The sequence below is a fragment of the Anomaloglossus baeobatrachus genome, chromosome 12 (genome assembly GCF_048569485.1).
Source record: "Anomaloglossus baeobatrachus isolate aAnoBae1 chromosome 12, aAnoBae1.hap1, whole genome shotgun sequence".
Lineage (NCBI taxonomy): Eukaryota > Metazoa > Chordata > Amphibia > Anura > Aromobatidae > Anomaloglossus > Anomaloglossus baeobatrachus.
Genome location: NC_134364.1, coordinates 102,957,946 through 102,981,059, shown reverse-complemented (window position 1 = coordinate 102,981,059; position 23,114 = coordinate 102,957,946).

Below are 23,114 nucleotides of genomic sequence, written 5' to 3'. Positions count from 1 at the left end.
GGTGCCATGTAGAAGACCTTCTGCACCAGCTACACCCCACAAGAGGTGGTTCTCTGTGTCATTATTATGTTCTACCCTAATAATACAGCCATACAGTGCCAAAATAACAATGCCTGGTCAAACAAACCCTCTTTAGGTTTTGTCTAGGCCTTCAGGCCCCATTTTATTATCAGGAGATGTTCCAGGAGTTTTGTGTTGGTGTCCTTTAAAATCGCCACCCCTAGGTCACCCCTCGACTCAATAACTTGCAGGTATCAAATATAAGGATCCAGTTAATAATAAGTAATGAAGCACCGATTTTTACACCTTTTATTAACCCATTACTCTCCACCTGGTCAGTGTTAAACAACACATTGGAAAGTACAACTGTCTGCAGCAGAAATAATTAAATTGAAGCAAATTAACCCATTTCACCGAGGCATCTCATTTGTTTTCATTATTCGGAGGGGGCTGGGTGTGTGCACCAGGAGAAGAGAAGGCCTGGTGATTTCTGCTCTTCTGATTGAGGCTATTGATTAGGAGCCAATCTCATTAACATGTTGATTAACTGAAGGAAAGAGAGAGGAGCAGGGAGAGGATATACGCCTGACAGAGGGGCTGGGATGGATTATGGGATGGATGATGGGGGCTTTTATTTTCAATCCTGGAATATTTCTTCTTTTTTTCTTTACTCGTTTAAGATAGATGTAAGATATGTTTTCGAAACCTTGAGCCATAGGCAGAAGAGGCGGTGCACGGTGGATGGACAGAAGAGGCGGTGCATGAAGAAGAGGATGCATGCATGTCCTGAGCACCGCAAGACGGGAGGAGGACGGATCTATACTGGACACCAATAAGAGGTGGGGCGGCGCTCCAAGGAGGAAGAATAAGGGGCAGGAGGACATGTCTACATAATTATCTATATGGATAGAGGGATAGATAGATAGATAGATAGATAGATAGATAGATAGATAGATAGATAGATAGATAGATAGATAGATAGATAGAGGGATAGATAGAGGGATAGATAGAGGGATAGATAGAGGGATAGATAGAGGGATAGATAGAGGGATAGATAGAGGGATAGATAGATAGATAGATAGATAGATAGAGGGATAGATAGAGGGATAGATAGAGGGATAGATAGATAGATAGATAGATAGATAGACAGATAGATAGAGAGGGATAGATAGATAGATAGATAGAGGGATAGATAGATAGATTATTATTATTATTTTATTATTATAGAAGGATAGATAGATACTAGATAGATGGATAGATAGATAGATGGATAGATAGATAGATAGATAGATAGATAAAAGGATAGATATAGATAGATAGATAGATAGATAGATAGATAGATAGACAGAGGGATTGATAGAGGGATAGATATAGATAGATAGATAGAAGGATAGATAGAAGGATGGATAGATAGATAGATAGATAAAAGGATAGATATAGATAGATAGATAGACAGAGGGATTGATAGAGGGATAGATATAGATAGATAGAAGGATAGATAGAAGGATGGATAGATAGATAGATAGATAGATAGATAGATAGATAAAAGGATAGATATAGATAGATAGATAGACAGAGGGATTGATAGAGGGATAGATATAGATAGATAGAAGGATAGATAGAAGGATGGATAGAGAGATAGATAGAATAGATGGATAGTGTTATATGATTGATAGACAGAAAGATGATGGATAGTAGATAGATAGCCCAGTATGGCCAGTCAGGTGCCGTTGGTGTCCGTCGTGTGATGATTAGCGAGCTCCATCATTTGCTGGTATTTTTGTTCCTAGGACAGAACCAAAAAATTTTAAATTTGTGCCCTCACTGTAATTCTTCCCAGCTCTGTCTATGAGACCCTCAGGTATTTCCCTTGTAGGCCGGCACTAGTGTTAGTATTATGCTGGGTGGGGGGTGGCTGCGGCACCATGCTTTTCTCCTCAGTTTTGGCCATGGTAAGAAGTGTGTATCTTGGGGTGGAGAAGCTCCAGAAAGGGCAGCCCAGGAGTGTGCCACAAACTGACCTCTCTGCTGAGCATGTAGCGGCTTCCATACATTGGCAGTTTATCTCCCCTAAGAACAAAAGGATTGGGCATATTGACATCTAACAGCCCCATCCCTATTTTTCCCCAACATTTACTATCGACAAAAATAGTAGCACCACCATTAGGATTGGGATGGTGCATGGTCAGGATGAAATCGGCAGCTTTGGCTCCCTAGTCTGATCCAGCCCTCCCCCATGACAAATCTTCCCATTCTCAGGTGCGATGGGCTGGTGCCGTTGTGGAGCCGCTCGGGCACGTTTTCATGCAGCGTGATCGATCTGAGCAGTAACAACGAGGCTGGCCAGATCTAAATATAATAAACTCATTAATTATCTACACCGCTGTTTAATGGCCGATGCAATGTTTTATTGGAAAGTCATGTATTAATTAAAAATATCTAAAGGGCTTGTGTATCAGGAGGATATATTACCATGTGGGCATTATGAATCCCGCCAGTGGCAATGGAGGGGGGTGCGCGGCAATATTACCGCCCTATAGAAGTACATGGTGATAATTTAGGGTAGGTAGATATTTTCCACTTTTCTAAAAATAGCAAAATTTTGCACAAATGTACTCCGACCCCCCTCCTTGAAGTGATTTCACAAACACCGAAAACTTTGGCGCAAATTTTGAGGACCATGTGACTTAAAAAAGTCTAAAAATAAGCTGTGCAAAAGTTTTAGGCAGGTGAGGAAAAAATTGCTGCAGAGTAAGAAGCTTTCAGAAATGGAAGGGTTAATAGTTTATTTTTATCAATTAACAAAGTGGTAAATCTGAATCCCATCAGTATTTCATGACCCCCTTTGCCCTCATCAACTTTTTTCGCTACACAAAGTCAAGATTTTAGTTGGGTGAATGAGTGACCAATTTATGATCAGCAGTTTTTCAAGTTGAAACACATAGTTATTAACTGAAACAGAAACAATTATGTAGGAGGATTTAAACTGGGTGAGGAACAGTCAATGTCTGCTACAAAGGTGAGGTTGTGGAAAACAGTTTGTCAAGGTGAGGTTATGGAAAAAAGAATCATGTTAAGGTGTGGTTGTGGAAAACAGTTTCATGTGAAGGGGAGGTTGTGGAAAAGAGTTTCATGCCAAGGTAAGGTCGTGGAAAACAGTTTCATGTCAAGGGGAGGTTGTGCAAAAGAGTTTCATGTCACGGTAAGGTTGTGAAAAACATTTCATGTCAAGGTGAGGTTGTGGAAAACAGTTTCATGTGAAGGTGAGGTTGTGGAAAACAGGTTCATGTCAAGGTGAGGTTGTAGAAAAGAGTTTCATGTCAAGGTGGGTTGTGGATAACAGTTTAATGTCAAAGTGAGGTTATGGAAAAGAGATTCATGTCAAGGTGAGGTTGTGGAAAACAGTTTAATGTCAAGGTGAGGTTGAGGAAAAGAGTTTTATCTCGAGAGGATGTTGTGGAAAATAGGGTCACGTCAAGGTGAGATTGTGGAAAACAGTTTAATGTCAAGATAAGGTTGTGGAAAACAGTTTCATGTCACATGTCATACTGCATGAGAATACCAACCACAAGTACAAGATACAAGGTAGTTATACTGCATCAGCAGGTGTCTCCCAGGCAAGGATTTCAAAGCAAATGGGGGTTTTATGTGATGTTTAATCTTTTGGAGAAGCACCAAGAAATGGGCAACGTTGAGGACTGCAGATGCAGTGGTCGGCCAAGGAAACTTAGTGCAACAGATGAAAGACACATCATGTTTCTCTCCAAAATCAGAAGTTATCCAACAGTGCCATCAACTCAGAACTGGCAGCAACCAGTAGGATCAAGTTACACCTATCTACAAAGTCTGGCCCAAAGTGGTCTTCATGGAAGAATTGTAGCCAAAAAACTAATTTTTGACATGTTAACAAGGTCAAGCAACTCAACTGTGCATTATGAAAAATGCAGGTGAAATATTTGGACTACCGGAAAGCAGTTTGTCCAGGCAATGAGCTGGAGAGCTGCACAATAATTAGTGGAGTATGGTGGAGGCTCCTGGAAGTTTGAGGCCGCCTTTCATCAATTGGTATTAGGGATTTGGTCAAAATTAATGATATCCTCACTGCTGAGAAATCCAGGCATATATTTAGCCATTATTGAACTGTGAAGGGTCTGACTGGTGGCCAGACAGCTAGCTCAACCATCTAGCCAATGTTGTTAGGAAGGCGGAGTCCTGTAGGTGATGATCCAGCCCCCGCGGAACCCTGATCTCACATTATTCCATCTATGAGGATCGGCACAAGGCTCATACACAGAAAATATGGGGTCAGGTCTTCATAATGCTTGGAACTGTGCGCAAGTGACCGAGAAGACGTGATAGAGGGGACAGGCGGTCACCATTGCATTTCATAAAAATAAACTATTAACCCTATCATTTTGGAAAGCGCCTTAGCCTGCATTTTTCCCACACCTGCCTAAAACGTTTGCACAGTCCTGTAGGTATAAATATATGAATATACAGTACACATAGACACCTCCTCTCTCGCCTTCGGCACGTTCCCATTAAACACTGTCAAATCTCCTTGCACCAATATCCCACTGCAGGGTGTTTGCATGTATAGATCCGTGCGATCAATATACAGGCCCAGGATCAATACGCAGCTTAGAAAATCCTATTCCAAAAGATGTATGTGAGCGAGAGCCGGAGCGCCCCCCTACAAAGGAGCCAGAAATCTTCTTTGTCACCATACAGGGTGTTGCCCCTATAAGAAGCAGCGTAGATGTAGCAGAGCTGGACGTGCTACATCTCCCACTGTGACAAACTCAGCTCCGCACTCACTAATAGTCCCCACAGATGTGCAGAAATCCTATTTTATGATTACACATGATATACGGAGGGTCTCAGAGCGCGGCCTGGTAAATATAGGCATATGATTCAATTACCGTGTTGTCATTTCCTTGCTAAGGCAAAGTATAATACATGGAGGACGATTGGGAGGAGGCTCTAAATAATGTTTATTGGGCTAAATTAGGTTAAAACTTCCTATTACTTACAAGCCCTTTATGGCCAGCGAAAGCTTAGTAATCTCACATCTCTGCAGGAGATTTCCTGCTCCAGATCCCAACATTTCATTTTCCATTTTATTACATCTCTCAATTAATCCACTGGTGGAAGAGAGACACTGGAGGAGGGGACGGCGGGGCCCGGAGAGCGGACCTATGGAAATTTCTACATATATATATATATATATATATGTGTCTGTGTGCTCTATATCTGCTGTATATACCTAGCATCTATAGCATCATCTATCTATAAGTCTATCTATTTATCCATTTATCTATCCATTTATCTATCTATCCATCCATCTATCCTTCTATCCATCTATCTATCCATCTATCCATCCTTCTATCTATCTATCTTTCTATCTATCTATCTTTCTATCTATCCTTCTATCTATCCTTCTATCTATCTATCCTTCTATCTATCTATCTATCCTTCTATCCTTCTATCCATCTATCTATCCTTCTATCTATCTATCCTTCTATCTATCTATCCTGCTATCTATCCTTCTATCCCTCTATCTATCCATCCATCTATATCTATCTATCCTTCTATCTATCCTTCTATCTATCTATCCTTCTATTTATCTATCTATCCTAGCTATCTATCCTTCTATCTATCTATCCCTCTATCTATCTATCCCTCTATCTATCCTTCTATCTATCCTTCTATCTATCTATCTATCCATCCATCTATATCTATCTATCCTTCTATCTATCCTTCTATCTATCTATCCTTCTATTTATCTATCTATCCTAGCTATCTATCCTTCTATCTATCTATCCCTCTATCTATCCTTCTATCTATCTATCCTTCTATCTATCCTTCTATCTATCTATCTATCTATCATTCTATGTATCCTTCTATCTATCTATCTATCTATCAAATGAAATCAAATCAAATAAGCTTTATTGGCAGGACCAAATACAAATTAGTTTTGCCAAAGCAAGTGTACATTAGGGACTGGGGCTGTGGGGATGGTGGGTGAGGACTGTAGTAGGGATGGATGGGGCACATCCAGGGTGGGGACTGTGGGGGCACATCTAGGGTGGGAGCTATGGAAGTCCATGGCTTATGATGGGGCATATCCAGGGTGGGGACTGTATCTATCTATCTATCTATCTATCTGTCTACTGTCTATCCATCTATCTATCCATCCATCCATCCATCTATCCCTCTATCTATCTATCCATCTATCCATCTATCCATCTATCTATCCCTCTATCTATCTATCTATCCATCCATCTATCTATCTATCCTTCTATCTATCTATCTATCTATCCATCTATCCATCTATCTATCTATCCCTCTATCTATCCATCTATCCTTCTATCTATCTATCTATCTATCTATCTATCTATCTATCCCTCTATCTATCTATCCATCAATCTATCTATCCCTCTATCTATCCCTCTATCTATCTCTCTATCTATCCATCTATCCTTCTATCTATCCTTCTATCATCTATCTATCTATCTATCTATCTATCTATCTCTCTATCTATCTATCCCTCTATCTATCCTCTATCTATCTATCTTATCTATCCATTCATCTGTCTATAATTTTATCTCTATATCCTTCTATTTTTTTATCTATCTATATTTCTATCTATTATCTATCTATATTTCTATCTATTATCTATCCATCCATTCATATATCTCTCTATCCTATTTTTCTGTCTATCTATCTATCTGTGATATATTTATCTCTCTATTATTCTATTATTCTATCCATTAACCATATATCTCTCTTCTTCTATGTTTCCCTTGTTATCTATGCTTATACGTTCTACATATCCAGCTAGCTTGTAGTATATATATATATATATATATATATATATATTCTTTATTATTTATCTATATATATCTCGTGTATATAGCTCTCCTTTCTCTGTATTTCTATCCTTCCCTCTCTCATTTCTCTATCCTTCTGTTTCTTATCTTTCCTCCATGTTTTCTAACTCATATCTTTTCTTCTCTTCTTTCTTTCTTTTCTTTCTCTTTTTTTCTCTTTCTTACTTTCTATTATACTTGTCTGTCTATCTCATTTATTTCTTTTTCTTCCTTCTTTCTCTTCCATCTATCCCTCCTCTTCACACTTGTCTTCTGTTATTTGTTTTTCTTTGCTCTCTTCTCTCTTTCTTTCCTTCTGTCTCTCACCTTCTCTCTTTCCTCTATCCATCTCTTGTATATATTTTTCCTTCTTTCGTTCCCTCTCATCTATAGTAATGAGTATATAATTAGGAGCTCACACTGTGCCCGCGGCTCCGTCCTCAGTAATCTGGTCGGCCGTCTTTTGTCGGCATCTTCTCCTCAGGTCGCTGGATAGTTGTCGGCTTCTTTTTGTCTCACTGTCAGGGTGCGATGTTCTGCAGCAGCTTCCTGCACACTGCAGGGAGGGTCCTGTATCTTTAATGGCAGAGAAATGTATTTAAATCTATTCCTGCATCGCTGCCAAACAGCCGATTGATCGATACTCAGCAATTAATCAACTAAATGGTGTTTTAAACTCTTTTCAGGGGAGAGAAGGAAAAAAAATCTAATTGATGAGGAAAATGTGTTAAGTATTTTAAAAAGGCTCAAGTAGAATTTAACAGCAGTCAACAAATCTGTGCGATGAGTGATGATGCGATGCGATTGGAAGATTTCGAACTTTTAATTGTCCCGATCACATTGACTTATTTTATCTACTTGCTTCCTTTCAGTATTATTAAGAATTCACTTCCTTTAGATGAGCCGAGATCAATGCATTAAAGAAACAGCATTTCAATCGATCGGAGAAATAGTCGGCCGATATAATGAGTTTAGGTGGTTTTTATGTCTGGGCATAAACAAAGTTAATCTAAAAACTTTCCTTCATCTGCGGAGAAGATTCCTTGTGCTTCTGGCGGAGGAAACATTAGAGATGTAAGGAGGGAAGAGAAAATTGGGGTGAAAAATGGAAACATTGTATCTGGACGGCTGATTAAATAGAAGAGAAGAGACGACGTCACCAATCAGATCGGAAAGACGGAGGTAACGAGGTTTAGGAGCATTAGAGAGATTGGGTATTCCGAGAATGGAAAAAAGAGAGGGACAGAGAGATAGAGGGGGAGAGAGAGAGAGAGGAGAGAGAGAAAGGGGGAAAGAGGCAGAGAGAGAAAGAAAGAAAGAAAGAGGGAAAGAAAGAAAGAAAGAAAGAAAGAAAGAAAGAAAGAAAGAAAGAAAGAAAGAAAGAAAGAAAGAAAGAAAGAAAGAAAGAAAGAAAGAAAGAAAGAAAGAAAGAGGGAAAGAAAGAAAGAGGGGAAGAAAGAAAGAGGGAAAGAAAGAAAGAAAAAGAAAAAAAGAGAATGAAAGAGAGAAAAAAAAAGAAAGAAACTGAATGAGAGAGAGAGAGAGAGAGAGAGAAAGAAAGAAAGAGAATGAAAGAGAGAAAGAAAGAAACAAAGAAAGTAAGGGGGGGAAGAGGCAGAGAGAGAAAGAAAGAAAGAGAGATGGAAAGAAAGAGAATGAAAGAGAAAGAAAGAAACATAGAAAGAAAGAAAGAAACTGAATGAGAGAGCGAGCGAGAGAAAGAAAGAAAGAAAGGGGGAAAGAGGCAGAGAGAGAAAGAAAGAAAGAGAATGAAAGAGAGAGAAAGAAAGAAAGGTTTAGGAGCATTAGAGAGATTGGGTATTCCGGGAATGGAAAAAAGAGAGAGACCGAGAGATACAGGGAGGGAGAGAAAGAAAGGGAGAAGGAGGCAGAGAGAGAAAGAAAGAGGGAAAGAAAGAGAATGAGAGAAAAAAAGAAAGAAAAAAAAGAAAGAAAATGAGAATGAGAGAGAAAGAAAGAAAGAAAGAAAGAAAGAAAGAAAAGAAAGAAAGAAAGAAAGAAAGAAAGTGATAGTAAGGTTTAGGAGCATTAGAGAGATTGGGTATTCCGGAAATGGAAAAAAAAGAGAGGGACAGAGAGATAGAGGGAGGGTGAGAGAGAGAAAGAAAGGGGGAAAGAAAGGGGGAAAGAAAGAGAATGACAGAGAGAGAGAGAAATAAAGAAATACAGAAAGAGAGAGATAGAGATGTTTAGGAGCATCAGAGAGATTGGGTATTCCAGGAATGGAAGAGGATTAGAGGAAAAAAAAAAAAGAGTGAGAGAGAAAAGGAGTAAAAGAGAGAAAGAGAGAAAGTGTGAGAGTAAGAGAAAGAAAGAAAGAGAAACAAAGAGAGAGACAGAGAAATAGAGGGAGGAAGGGAGAGAGTCACAGAGAGAGAAAGAGAGAGAGAAAGAGAAAGAGGGAGAAAAAGAGAGAGAAAGAGGCAGTGAAACAGAGAGAGTAAGAAAGAGAGAGGGGGAGAAAGCGAGAAAGAAAGAGGCAGAGAAAAAGAGAGAGGGAAGGAGAGAAAGAGAGAGAGCGAAAGAGAGAGAAAGAAAGAGGGAAAGAGAGAGAGTGAGAGGGTGAGAAAGAGAGGGGGAGAGGGAAAAAAAAGAGAAAAAATAAAGAGAAGAGATAAATAGAGAAAAAGAGGGAGAAAGAGACAGAGAAAGAGGGAGAGAGAGGGGAAAAGAGGGAAAGAAAGAAAGAAAGAGAAGGAGAGCGAAAGAAAGAGAGAGGAAGATGGAGAAAGAGACAGAGAAAGAGAGAGAGAAAAAGAAAGCAAAAAAGAGAGAGAGAAAAAAAAGGGAAAATACAGTGAAAATGAGAGAAAGAAAAAATAGAAAGACAAACAGGGAGAGAAAGACAAAAAGACAATGGTATAGAAAGAGAAAAAGGAGAGTAAAAAAAAAAGCGAGAGAAAAATAGAGAGAAAAATAGAGAGGGAAAAAAAAGGAAAGAGAGAGGAAGAAACAGAAAGAGAGAGAAATAGAGCAAGAGAAAGAGAGAAAAAGAGAGGAGAGAAAGAGAGAGAAAGAGAGAGAGAAAGAAAGAACAAAAGAGAGCGAAAAAGAGAAAGAACGAGAAAGAAAAGACAGAGAAAAAAAGAGAGAAATGGCTCTTGTGTGATGGGAAGAAATGTAAGGTCTGCGGTCTCCATCCCTCTGTCTTCTTATATCTGATTGTCCATCGCTCTGTGTAATATCAGATATCTCTCCCTCTATCATTCCATTATCTAATATCCCCCTTCATGCAAATCTGTGTCCTCAATATCTGCTTCTTTATCTATGCAATTACCTCATTTTTATTTGTATCTGCCTAATATCTATATATACTTATCTATCTATCCTTTTATCTATCTATCTCTCCCTCTATCTAACCCTCTATCCATCTATCTATCCATCTATCCCTCTATCTATCCATCTATCCCTCTATCTATCCCTTTATCCCTCTATGTATTATCTATCTATCCCTCTATCTATCCCTCTATCCATCTATCTAGCCATCTATCCCTCTATCTGTCCATCTATCCCTCTATCTATCCCTTTATCCCTCTATGTATTATCTATCTATCTATCTATCCCTCTATCTATCCTTCTATCTATCTCTCTATCTATCTATCTATCTATCCCTCTATCTATCCCTCTATCTATACATTATCTATCCTTCTATCTATTTATCCCTCTATCTATCCTGTATCTATCCATCTATCTATCCTTTTATCTATCTATCCCTCTATCTATCCCTCTAACCATCTATCTATCCATCTATCCCTCTATCTATCCATCTATCCCTCTATCTATCCATCTATCCCTCTATCTATCCATCTATCCCTCTATCTATCCATCTATCCCTCTATCTATCCCTTTATCCCTCTATCTATGTATTATCTATCTATCTATCCCTCTATCCATCTATCTATCCATCTATCCCTCTATCTGTCCATCTATCCCTCTATCTATCCATCTATCCCTCTATCTATCCCTTTATCCCTCTATCTATGTATTATCTATCTATCTATCCCTCTATCTATCCTTCTATCTATCTATCTATCCCTCTATCTATCCATCTTTCTATCTATCTATCTATCTATCTATCTATCCCTCTATCTATTTATCTATCCCTCTATCTATCTATTTATCCCTCTATCTATCCATCTTTCTATCTATCCATCTATCTATCCTTCTATCTATCTATCTATCTATCTATCCTGTATCTATATATATACAGTGCCTACAAGTAGTATTCAACCCCCTGCAGATTTAGCAGGTTTGATAAGATGCAAATAAGTTAGAGCCTGCAAACTTCAAACAAGAGCAGGATTTATTAACAGATGCATAAATCTTACAAACCAACAAGTTATGTTGCTCAGTTAAATTTTAATACATTTTCAACATAAAAGTGTGGGTCAATTATTATTCCACCCCTAGGTTTAATATTTTGTGGAATAACCCTTGTTTGCAATTACAGCTAATAATCGTCTTTTATAAGACCTGATCAGGCCGGCACAGGTCTCTGGAGTTATCTTGGCCCACTCCTCCATGCAGATCTTCTCCAAGTTATCTAGGTTCTTTGGGTGTCCCATGTGGACTTTAATCTTGAGCTCCTTCCACAAGTTTTCAATTGGGTTAAGGTCAGGAGACTGACTAGGCCACTGCAACACCTTGATTTTTTCCCTCTTGAACCAGGCCTTGGTTTTCGTAGCTGTGTGCTTTGGGTTGTTGTCTTGTTGGAAGATGAAATGACGACCCATCTTAAGATCCTTGATGGAGGAGCGGAGGTTCTTGGCCAAAATCTCAAGGTAGGTGGTGCTATCCATCTTCCCATGGATGCGGACCAGATGGCCAGGCCCCTTGGCTGAGAAACAGCCCCACAGCATGATGCTGCCACCACCATGCTTGACTGTAGAGATGGTATTCTTGGGGTAGTATGCAGTGCCATCCAGTCTCCAAACGTCACGTCTGTGGTTGGCACCAAAGATCTCGATCTTGGTCTCATCAGACCAGAGAACCTTGAACCAGTCTGTCTCAGAGTCCTCCAAGTGATCATGAGCAAACTGTAGACGAGCCTTGACATGACGCTTTGAAAGTAAAAGGTACCTTACGGGCTCGTCTGAAACGGAGACCATTGCGGTGGAGTACGTTACTTATGGTATTGACTGAAACCAATGTCCCCACTGCCATGAGATCTTCCCGGAGCTCCTTCCTTGTTGTCCTTGGGTTAGCCTTGACTCTTCGGACAAGCCTGGCCTCGGCACGGTTGGAAACTTTCAAAGGCTGTCCAGGCCGTGGAAGGCTAACAGTAGTTCCATAAGCCTTCCACTTCCGGATGATGCTCCCAACAGTGGAGACAGGTAGGCCCAACTCTTTGGAAAGGGTTTTGTACCCCTTGCCAGCCTTGTGACCCTCCACGATCTTGTCTCTGATGGCCTTGGAATGCTCCTTTGTCTTTCCCATGTTGACCAAGTATGAGTGCTGTTCACAAGTTTGGGGAGGGTCTTAATTAGTCAGAAAAGGCTGGAAAAAGATAATTAATCCAAACATGTGAAGCTCATTGTTCTTTGTGCCTGAAATACTTCTTAATACTTTAGGGGAACCAAACAGAATTCTGGTGGTTTGAGGAGTTGAATAATAAATGACCCTCTGAATAAACTTTTCACAATTTAAAAAAAAAAATAAAAAAAGAAATAACATTCTTTTTTTCTGCATTTCACACTTCCAGGCTGATCTACAGTCCAAATGTCACAATGCCAAGTTAATTCCGAATGTGTAAACCTGCAAAATCTGCAGGGGGTTGAATACTACTTGTAGGCACTGTATCTATCTATCATGTATCTATCTATCCCTCTATCTATCCTGTATCTATCTATCTATCTATCTATCTATCCTGTATCTATCTATCTATCTATCCCTCTATCTATCTATCTATCCTGTATCTATCTATTCCTCTATCTATCTATCTATCCTGTATCTATCTATCTATCCTGTATCTATCTATCTATCTATCCTGTATCTATCTATTTATCCTGTATCTATCTATCTATTCCTCTATCTATCTATCCCTCTATCTATCTATCTATCCTGTATCTATCTATCCATCTTTCTATCTATCTATCCCTCTATCTATACATTATCTATCCCTCTATCTATCTATCTATCTATCCCTCTATCTATCTATCTATCTATCTATTTATCCCTCTATCTATCCTGTATCTATCTATCTATCCTGTATCTATCTATCCTGTATCTATCTATCCCTCTATCTATCCCTCTATCTATCTATCTATCTATCTATCCTGTATCTATATATCCCTCTATCCATCTATCTATCCATCTATCCCTCTATCCATCTATCTATCTACAGTGCTGGCCAAAAGTATTGGCACCCCTGCAATTCTGTCAGATAATCCTCAGTTTCTTCTTGAAAATGATTGCAATCACAAATTCTTTGGTATTTTCTTCATTTATTTTGCTTCCAATGAAAACACAAAAAAGAATGAAACAAAAATCAATTCATTGATCATTTCACACAAAACTCCAAAAATGGTCCAGACAAAAGTATTGGCACCCTTAGCTTAATACTTGGTTGCACAACCTTTAGCCAAAATAACTGCGCACAACCGCTTCCGGTAACCATCAATGAGCTTCTTACAATGCTCTGCTGGAATTTTAGACCATTTTTCTTTGGCAAACTGCTCCAGGTCCCTGAGATCTGAAGGGGGCCTTCTCCAAACTGCCATTTTGAGATCTCTCCACAGGTGTTCTATGGGGTTCAGGTCTGGACTCATTGCTGGCCACTTTAGTAGTCTCCAGTGCTTTCAATCAAACCATTTTCTAGTGCTTTTTGAAGTGTGTTTTGGGTCATTGTCCTGCTGGAAGACCCATGACCTCTGAGGGAGACCCAGCTTTCTCACACTGGGCCCTTCATTATGCTGCAAAATTTGTTGGTAGTCTTCAGACTTCATAATGCCATGCACACGGTCAAGCAGTCCAGTGCCAGAGGCAGCAAAGCAACCCCAAAACATCAGAGAACCTCCGCCATGTTTGACTGTAGGGACCGTATTCTTTTCTTTGAATGCCTCTTTTTTTTTTCTTGTAAACTCTATGTTGATGGCTTTTCCCAAAAAGCTCTACTTTTGTCTCATCTGACCAGAGAACATTCTTCCAAAACGTTTTAGGCTTTCTCAGGTAAGTTTTGGCAAACTCCAGCCTGGCTTTTTTATGTCTCGGGGTAAGAAGTGGGGTCTTCCTGGGTATCCTACCATACAGTCCCTTTTCATTCAGACGCCGACGGATAGTACGGGTTGACACTGTTGTACCCTTGGACTGCAGGGCAGCTTGAACTTGTTTGGATGTTAGTCGAGGTTCTTTATCCACCATCCGCACAATCTTGCGTTGAAATCTCTCGTCAGTTTTTCTTTTCCTTCCACATTTAGGGAGGTTAGCCACAATGCCATGGGCTTTACACTTCTTGATGACACTGCGCACCGTAGACACAGGAACTTTCAGGTCTTTGGAGATGGACTTGTAGCCTTGAGATTGCTCATGCTTCCTCACAATTTGGATTCTCAAGTCCTCAGACAGTTCTTTGGTCTTCTTTGTTTTCTCCATGCTCAATGTGGTGCACACAAGGACACAGGACAGAGGTTGAGTCAACTTTAATCCATGTCAACCGGCTGCAAGTGTGATTTATTATTGCCAACACCTGTTAGGTGCCACAGGTAAGTTACAGGCGCTGTTATTACACAAATTACAGAAGTATCACATGATTTTTCAAACAGTGCCAATACTTTTGTCCACCCCCTTTTTTATGTTTGGTGTGGAATTATATCCAATTTGGCTTTTTGCCATTTTTTTTTTTTTTTTTACATTGAAGACAAATTACATGAAGATAATAAATAATACCAAAGAATTTGTGATTGCAATCATTTTCAAGAAGAAACTGAGTATTATCTGACAGAATTGAAGGGGTGCCAATACTTTTGGCCAGTACTGTATCTGTCCCTCTATCTATTCCTCTATCTATCTATCCAGCTCTCTATCTATCCCTTTATCTATCTATCTATCTATCTATCCCTTTATCTATCTATCCCTCTATCTATCTATCTATCCCTCTATCTATCTATCTATCCTGTATCTATCTATCTATCTATCCCTCTATCTATCTCTCTCTCTATCTATCTATCCTGTATCTATCTATCTATCTATCCCTTTATCTATCTATCCCTCTATCTATCTATCTATCCCTCTATCTATCTATCCCTCTATCTATCTATCCTGTATCTATCTATCTATCTATCCCTCTATCTATCTATCCCTCTATCTATCTATCCTGTATCTATCTATCTATCTATCTATCCCTCTATCTATCTATCTATCTATCCCTCTATCTATCTATCTATCCTGTATCTATCTATCTATCCTGTATCTATCTATCTATCTATCCTGTATCTATCTATCTATCTATCCTGTATCTATCTATCTATCTCTCTATCTATCTATCCTGTATCTATCTATCTATCTATATATCCCTCTATCTATCTATCTATCCCTCTATCTATCTATCTATCCTGTATCTATCTATCTATCTATCCCTCTATCTATCTATCTATCTATCTATCTATATATCCCTCTATCTATCTATCCCTCTATCTATCTATCCTGTATCTATCTATCTATCCATCCCTCTATCTATCTATCTATATATCTATCCCTCTATCTATCTATCTATCCCTCTATCTATCTCTCTCTCTCTATCTATCCTGTATCTATCTATCTATCTATCTATATATCCCTCTATCTATCTATCCCTCTATCTATCTATCTCTCTCTCTATCTATCCTGTATCTATCCCTCTATCTATCCTGTATCTATCTATCTATCCTCTATCTATCTATCTATCCCTCTATCTATCTATCTATCCCTCTATCTATCTATCTATGCTTCTATCTATCTATTTATCATATCAGGTTCAGAGAAGTTTTATTCTAAGGACCAAATACACATTAGTTTTGGCAAAGCAGTGTAGAAAAGGGCTAGCAGTGGGGAGTGTAGGAAGGGGCGCATCTATATCTGTCCATTATCCATCTATCTGTCATTATCTATGGATCTCTATCTATCTATCCCTCATCCATTCATTGATCTGTATCTATTTATCCATCTCTCTGCTGATTAGTGAGAGGTAAAGGTAATAAAGCTGCAGCCATGATGACTGCTCTCTCTCCTCTCTTCCCATGTATATAAATGCATAGATGGTAAAGCCCCTCATTCCCTGATTCCGGGCTGTGCTCCTCACCTATACACAGCTGTCTGCACTGCTTTTATATAGGACATATATAGTATATGCTATGCACACAGCTAGTTTTTCTATTCATCACATCCGTCAGTCTTTCTTTCCTTATCTTTGATTCTTCCTTTCCCACTTTCTTTTTTTATTTCATCCTCTATTGGAGATTCTTCCTTTCCCACTTTCTGTCTTTCTCTCTCTTTCTTTCCCTCTTTCTATCTTTCTTTTCTCTCTTTCTTTTTCTCCCTTTTTCCTTCTTTCTCTTTCTTTCTTTATCTTTGATTCTTTCTTTCTGTCTTTCTTCCTTTCCCTCTTTTTTATTTCATCCTCTATCTTTGATTCTATCTTTTCTTCATCCTTTCCTTCTTTTGCTTTATCTTTGATTCTTCCTTTCCCGCTTTCTTTTTTATTTAATCCTCTATCTTTGATTCTCTTTCTTTTCTATTTCTTTCTTTCTTTCTTTCTATATTTGCTACTTCCTTTCCCTCTTTCTTTCCTTCTTTTGCTTTCTTTCTTTATCTTTGATTCTTCCTTTCCTTCATTCTTTCTCTCATTCTTCCTTTCCTTCTTTTACTTTTTTTATTTTTGATTCTTCCTTTCCTTCTTTCTTTTTTATTTCATCCTCTATCTTTGATTTTTTCTTTCTTTTCTCTTTCTTTCTATCTTTTCTTCTTCCTTTCCATCTTTTGCTTTATCTTTGATTCTTCCTTTCCCTCTTTCTTTTTAATTTCATCCTCTATCTTTGATTCTTTCTCTTTCTGTTCTATTTCTTTCTATCTTTGCTTCTTCCTTTCCCTCTTTATTTCTCTCTTTCTTTCCTTCTTTTGCTTTCTTTATCTCTGATTCTTCCTTTCCTTTTTTCTCTTTCTTTCTTTCCCTCCTCCTTTCCCTCTTTTTTTATTTTATCATCTATCTTTGATTCTTTCTTTCTTTCTCTTTGATTCTCCCTTTCCCTCTCTCCCATTTTGTATATCTCTTTACCTGTGTATTTCTGTGCTTTTCTCATACATTTCTGCCTCTTGTATTATACACCCTGTGATCTGATACTCTGGACATTACACAGGGACACTCTGGATATTGTGCAGCGGGCACTGACTCTGGAAAGCTGGGATTTCAGCACCGCAGGGCTGGACCTGAGTGATCTCCCTGATGGATAGTGATGCACACTCTATGGATAATTCTTTGTGCTTCACCTGTACGGGACAGTTCACATAAAGTGTAATACTGTTATGATAATTACTTATTAGCTTATGGCCAATATTATACCAAAAAGTTCTATTTTGGTCTCATCTGACCACATGACCTTCTCCCATGTGTCCTCTGGATCATGCAGATGGTCATTGGTGGACTTCAAACAAGCCTGGAAATTTGCTGGCATTAGCAGGGGAACCTTGTGTGCCCTGCAGGATTTTAATCCATGACAGCGTAGTATGTTACTATCTATAATTTTTGAGACTGTGGTCCTAGCTCTTATCAGGTCATTGACCAGGTCCTCCCATGTAGTTCTGGGCTGATTCCTGACCTTTCTCATAATCATCCTTGCTCCACAAGGTGAGATCTTGCATGAAACCCCAAACCAAGTAAGAATGACATTTTCTAATAATTGCGCCAACAGTTGTTGCCTTCTCACCAAGCTGCTTGCCTATTGTCCAGTAGCTCATCTCAGCTTGTGCAGGTCTACAATTTTGTCCCTGGTGTCGTTAGACAGCTATTTGGTCTTGGCCATAGCGGAGAGGTTGGAGTGTGATTGTTTGGGTGTGTGGACAGGTATCTGTTATACAGGTAATGAGTTAAAACAGTTACAGTCAATACAGGTAATGAGGGGAGAGTAGCAGCTTCTTAAAGAAAAAATAACAGCTCTGTGAGAGCCAGAATTCTTGCTGGTACGTAGGTGATAAAATACTTATTTCATGCAATAAAATGCAAATTCATTATTTAATAATCATACAATGTAATTTTCTGGATTTTCTTATTTGTGTCTGTCACAGTTGAAGCGTACGTACAATAAAAATTATAATTGAGCGATGCCAAAAGATCCCATATGGGTGAATAAAGACCCTGTTTCTTCCTACATACTTTGCTGAAAAATATTTTGGGAACACGCACATCACAGTATAACCCCAAGACAATTAAATCTCTGGGATACTAATCTATCCCTTTAGGATCCATAATTGATTGTGAATCAATGTCACTGGCTTTGGTGTAAATAAAAGTGCAACAGTAGCATAAGGAAGGAACTGTAGATCAACCCCCAAAAATGGATTGGTGCAAGTGGTGGCCACAGATAATTTCCCTCTCCTTACCCTTCCTGACCGATTCTTCTACAGTTTTGATTTTTGCTGCTTTCCTGGTCACTATTGGTAGCATTACATGGTACCTTCAGTACATTCAGGTTGTTCTGGTTGTCCAGTCCCTCCAGGATGGCACATTCATACGTGCCATTACAAGAAGGCTGCTCAAGAGCATGGAGCAGATACCAGAAGATGGGTCGTTACATGTGCAGGGCCATAGAAGGTCATCAACCCAACAGGAGGATCAGTGTCTAGTGTGTCCAGTGTGTGAGGAAGAGCCCTAAAAAATGACCTCCAGTGGCTACTAGCATGCATGCTCTGACCAAACTATCATAATGAGACTGAATAAGGGCAGCATGTAGTCCACGGACCTGTAGTATGACCACAGCCCAGCACCCTTGATCGACATTTACCAGTGAATTCTCGAATATTGCTCCCTGTTCTAGTCCCCGATGAGAACAGATTCACACTGAGCACATGAATCAGGAGACAGTATGCTGCCTACAGCATGACTGGTTTGGCAGTGAAAAAGTGATGGTCTGGGCAAGCACACCCTTGGAGGATGCCACATGTCGTTGTCAGACCTTAAATTGGTGATGGGTTCCTCTTCTTGGTGCAGAACAATGCCCTGCCTCATGCGGCCAGAGTGTGCAGGTGGATCCTAGATGATGAAGGTATTGTTGGCATTAACTGGTGCTCACAATCTCTCATAAGGGTCTCTAGAATAGTATGTATCAGTGAATCCAATACTATTATATAGTGCCACAGATAGTCCAGGATGCCCTGATCCAGGTCTGGGAGGAGATCGCCCCCAGGTCAATATCATTTGGAGATCCCTCCAGGACACCATCATCTGGAGATTCCTGCAGGACAACATCATCTAGAGATCCCTCATCTGGACATTCCCCCAGACATCATCATCTGGAGATCCCTCCTGGACACCATCATCTGGACTTCCCCCCCCGCCCGGACACCATCATCTGGAGATCCCCCTGGACACCTTCATATGGATCCCCCCTAGACGTTATCATCTGGAGATCCTCCCTGGACACCATCATTTGGAGGTCCACCCAGGACACCATCATCTGAAGATCCCTGGACACCATCATCTGGAGTTTCCACCAAGATATCATCATCTGGAAATCCCCCAGGACACCATCATCTAAAAACAAACTCGAACATCATCATCTAGAGATCCACTGGACACCATCATCTGGAGGTCCCCCCAAGGACACCATCATCTGGAGATCCATCCAATACACCATCATCTGGAGAACCCCAAAGGCACGCAAGTTAGATCAGTCTGTGATTTCAATATTTTACCTTAATTTTCGGGGCGATTTGGTATCCATTGTTCAAATGGTTCATGACTTTGGGTTTCGATTGACCGTTAATAACGATTTACACAATTTATATTATGAATCTTGTTCTTTGAGATTTGACTTGTCTATATGATTCTACTGGGAAGGTCAAAATGATGGAGATAATGTTGAGTTTCAGTCCTTTGATGCTAGCCATGGAAATGAAATATTCTGATATATTTCCTGGTTATCTGATAATAATTTCAGATTTTCAGACTCAACCCTTGGGTGGCCATTGATTGTGCTGTCATATCATCTGCACTAAACCCAGGACCGGTATGATGACGGTGACATAGAAAATTATTGCTCCCGTCTCACTGGAATAAACTAAAATCCAAATTGATCCGATCTAATTTGGGTGTAATCCTAATCTCTATATAATTTATAATCTTAATATAACACTAATCTGTAATCCCTGTTCCTAATGCTACCTTCTCTCCGCATAACCCTTTTGTATTCTTCCAATATATACAGTGTCACTTCAGCCCCCACATTTCCAGTGTAATGGGCATTCTTGGCAGTCTGGTTTACTGTGCCAGTTTACTACGCGCCATAAAGTTCTAATTATATGCAGCAATTAAGTAATCGGGTGAGAACGCAGTGACCCTCGGGATTTTATTGGTGGGCTTGTGTCTTGAGAATCCTTTGTCCTCCAGATCAGACAATACCGTACAGGACACGTCAATAGCTCAGCCAGCAGCAGCGACCGTCTGCAGCTCATATATGTACAGGTGATGCATAAAAGACCCCAAAATTACATGGATTGGCCATGTCACATTGCAGACACATCTCTTCTTTTCACCCCCTCATCGGATCGCACCCCACCCAACGTTGAAAGACCAGAAAGGTGAACACATTTATTTACAGCTATGCCACACCCTTCACCTTGCTCAGTCTTTTTTGTGGGCCCATCACACAGAAATAGTGTCCTGAGTGAAGCCACTCCATGTTCCCACACAGTTTGATGCCTCTTCTATAGCTGAAATGCACTATGATGCCTTCACCATGCCCCCAAGCATCTGAAGCCACCAGTACTCCCCCTCACAGTATAATACCCTCATAGAGCCCCCACACAGTATTATACCCCAGTCTCCCCCCTGCACATTTTGATTCACCCACACATCATGATGTCTCAGTCTACCCCTACAAATTGTGGTGCTCCCAGACAATATGATTGATGTACCCATACAGTTGATGCACTAGTCTCCCCTGCACAAATTATGATGTGCCATACAGTATTAGGCCCCAGTCCCCCCCCCCCCCACACACAAATTTTGATGCCCTCATACAGTTGACACCCTAGTCTCTCCTCCACAAATTTTGATGCCCTCAAAGTGTAATGCCCCAGTAACCCTCCCACACAAATTTTACTGCCCCACACAGTGGTATGATCCAGCCCCCCCCCCCCCCCCACAAATATTGATGCCCCAAGCAGTGGGATGCCCCAGTTCCCCCAGACACAAATTTTGCCCTCATACAGTTGATGCCCTAGTCTCCCCTGCACAAATTATGATGCTCGGTACAGTATAATGCCACAGTAACCCCCCCCACACAAATTTTGATGCCCCCATACAGTTGCCACCCTAGTCTCTCCTCAACAAATTGTGATGCCCTCAAAGAGTGTGGTGCTCCAGTAACCCTCCCACACAAATTTTTATGCCCCCACACAGTATGATGCCCAGTCTCCTCCATACAAGTTTTGATGCCCCCATACCGTGTGATGCCCCAGTCTTCCCCATACAAATTTTTATGCTCCCACACAGTATAATGCCAAAATAGTAACCCCAAACACATTAGGAGACCCCCTTTTCCCACCCAGTATGGTGCCCCACACACTGCCCTAACCCCATTCCCACAATAGGTGGTGCGATCTCTACTCTGTGTTGTGTGTCCCCCAGTTTAGTGGTGCCATCACTGCGTCACAATGGTGGACAGTATGGTGCAGCTAGACTGGAGTTGTCCAAAATTACATAGACTGGTAGAAATCCTTACCAAACAGTAAGTGTTAGTGGCAAACTATAGGGTGCCCAAATAACACCCCTAGATAGTTACCATCATAATGATTATACCAATCAGTCAGGGGCGGACATAACACTGCAGCCTCACCAGGGCCCAAGACGTAATCTGCCCACAGCCACCTCCACAGGAGCAGCCAGCTGCTGTCACAGGCACATAATGATGATTGTTTTCACACGTAGGGCCCCTTAATCTGTTCCTGCACAGGGGCCCTTTTCTGTCAGTGTCCATGACTGCATACAGTGTATAAGTAGCTAGTGCTGGACATGTGTACACCCACAAGGCCGACCCTGTCACCATGGCGGCTGCTGGTCGCCTCTTCCTGGAGGTGGTCATGTATTGTGGTAGCTTCTCCATTCGCTTCTATGGGCCAAACAACACAGCTCTCTAATATATCTATCTTTCCATAGCTCTATTGGTATGTAATTATCTATTGTGTATCTTATCTATCTATTCACAGATCTATTGTATGTATTTACCTCTCCTTTACCTCCTCTATTTATCCATCCATCTCTCGACCCATCTCGATTTCTAACAATCTATGCATTTATCTATCCTTCTATCTATCTATCTCTGTTTATCCACCTCCCTATCTGTCCATCTAATCTAACCTTCCTTCTAGCTATTTATCTATCTATCTATCGATCCTTCTATCCCTCTATCTATCCCTCTATCTATCTATCTCTATCTATCCATCCATTTATCCATATTTATCTATCTATCCATCCATCCCCATATCAAATCAAATATCTATCCCCTATTTATCCATCTATCTACCCGTCTATCCATCTATTATCTATCTATCCACCTATCCATCTATCTATCCATCCATCCATCCATCTCTCTATCCATCCCTCTATCTATCTATCTATCCATCCCTCTATCTATTTATCTATCTGTCTATCTCTCTATCTCTCTCTGTCCATCCCTCTATCTATGTATCTATCTATATATCCCTCTATCCATCCATCTATCAATCCCTCTAGCTATCCATCCGTCTATCCACCTATATATCCACCTTTCTATCTATCTATCTATCAATCATCCATCTATCTATCTATCCATCCATCCCTCTTTCTATCTATCCCTTTACCCATCTAGCTATCTCTTTATCCATCTATCTATCCCTCTTTCTGTCTATCTATCCCTCTATCTATCTATCTGTCTGTCTATCCATTCCTCTATCTATCTTTTTCTTTCTACCTATCCATTTATCTATCTATCCATCCATCCATCTCTCTATCTATCCCTCTATCTATCCATCCATCTCTCTATCTAACCCTCTACC